A 1,628-nucleotide genomic window follows, 5' to 3' on the forward strand; every position below is an offset into this window, starting at 1 on the left:
TAGGGATACATTATTTAATATAACCTTTTTGAAGACGGTTGTGATATGAGGAAGATTGTGACTGCTATTTCCAAACCAATCGAACGGCCTCGGTGGTTCCTACGTGCACAAGATGCAAAGGAAACGAATTAGGTGAGGGCGGGAGACGATGAAATATAAAAGAAACGACTGCAGGAACAGTGTGAGAAAGCAAGTTGACATGTAAGAGGTATATTTATGAGCAGAAAAGTAAACGAGGAAACAATAAAACAGCAGCAGAAACGCTGTACGTGTGTCAGTATATCATGTCGAACAGCAGTTCTTGTTGAAGTTAGGAATTTAAAACAGCAACTTACTTAAATTGCACACGTGGGTTTATAATATATGTACGTGGATCAATTATATACAATTTATATACGCACTGGGAGAAAAGATAGGCCGAGACTTAACCTGCCTGAAACGCCTGGATAAATACTTCATGAAATAATTCGTTAAAAAAATTCCGATTTAAACAAATAATGGTTAAAAATAATTCATCGGAAATAGTAAACATTTCTCCATTATTTAAACTTCATTAATCAGGGAACAAATTCGGCACCTGGCAATATTCTAAAATCGCTTTATTTAAAAACACAGCTGGTTCTTGTGAAATAGTTTGCAATAATAATAGAGAAAAGGAAAGAAAATACATATTTCAGTTAGTAATGATTACAAAATTAATTTATCGGAAATATTAAAACATTCTGTTTAATTATTTAATTTGCACTTAATTACAAGCTGGTTGTGTAAAAAAAAAAAAAAAATTGTGTTATCGACTTAAACAGGGAACGAACTCGGCACCTGGCAGCTAACTAAATTTGCTTCATTACATGATATGGCTGGTTATCTTTAACGCTTTCATTTATCTAATTTTTGAACTGTGAGTATTTATTTTTTATTTATATTATTTTTAAAGTGTTTTCGATAGTTGCTGCTGCTTGTGGTTAATACTGAAATCGTAGTGGTCGGTCACGTTTATTTGACAATGAGCTTTAAAAATAGGAAAGAAAGAAAATGCTACTTGAAGTAGAGAGAAAAACGGTAAAATGTGCTTGTGGTTAAAAACTTAACTATATATTTTCTCTAACATATTTTTTCTACCATATTGCGAACTTATTATACAATACGGATTAAACATTTCTCAGTGAAGGTATGGAATTTAGTTAAGTATATCTTCGTGTATTTATTTATCAAGAGATATTTTTTGGAGTTAGATGTTTACATTTAATGGTTTATGGATTTTAAAACTGGAGGAGAAAGAGTTTACACGTAATTGGACATTCTCAGTGGCAAGTACTTGTTACGTTTACCGTTTGCTCTTTCGTTCCCATCAAACTATTTTTCTCTTTCGTTTCTTGTATATGAAATCTCCCAGTTTACACTTAGATCCGCTTCGATTTCTTCGCAGCATTTTTTTTTTATCAACACATACAAATAAACAAACAGTTAATAAGTAGGAAGTGGTTGTTATTTTGTGTTCGTTATAGAATGCTAGAAACACACCCACGAATTGTATGTGTGTGTGTGTACATGTTTTCACACACACACACACACACACTGGCACACACATACTCCCGCTCTATTATGTGTACTGAAGCACAAATATATAT

At 32.6% G+C, this 1,628-nt stretch overlaps 1 protein-coding gene across 5 annotated transcripts in view; it reads left to right on the forward strand.

The window, feature by feature from the left end:
• Nucleotides 1-1,628, forward strand: part of LOC106879961 (monocarboxylate transporter 9) — a 43,558-nt gene that overhangs the window by 888 nt on the left and 41,042 nt on the right. The window contains exon 1 of one of the 5 annotated variants that reach the window (XM_014929727.2): nucleotides 34-898. The exons of 1 other annotated variant lie outside the window; for it this stretch is intronic. The gene's annotated coding sequence lies outside the window, so the exon portion shown is untranslated. 3 more of the 5 variants (XM_014929732.2, XM_014929722.2, XM_052971054.1) reach the window with 3 other exon arrangements.

This window comes from Octopus bimaculoides, chromosome 10, assembly GCF_001194135.2.
Source record: "Octopus bimaculoides isolate UCB-OBI-ISO-001 chromosome 10, ASM119413v2, whole genome shotgun sequence".
NCBI lineage: Eukaryota > Metazoa > Mollusca > Cephalopoda > Octopoda > Octopodidae > Octopus > Octopus bimaculoides.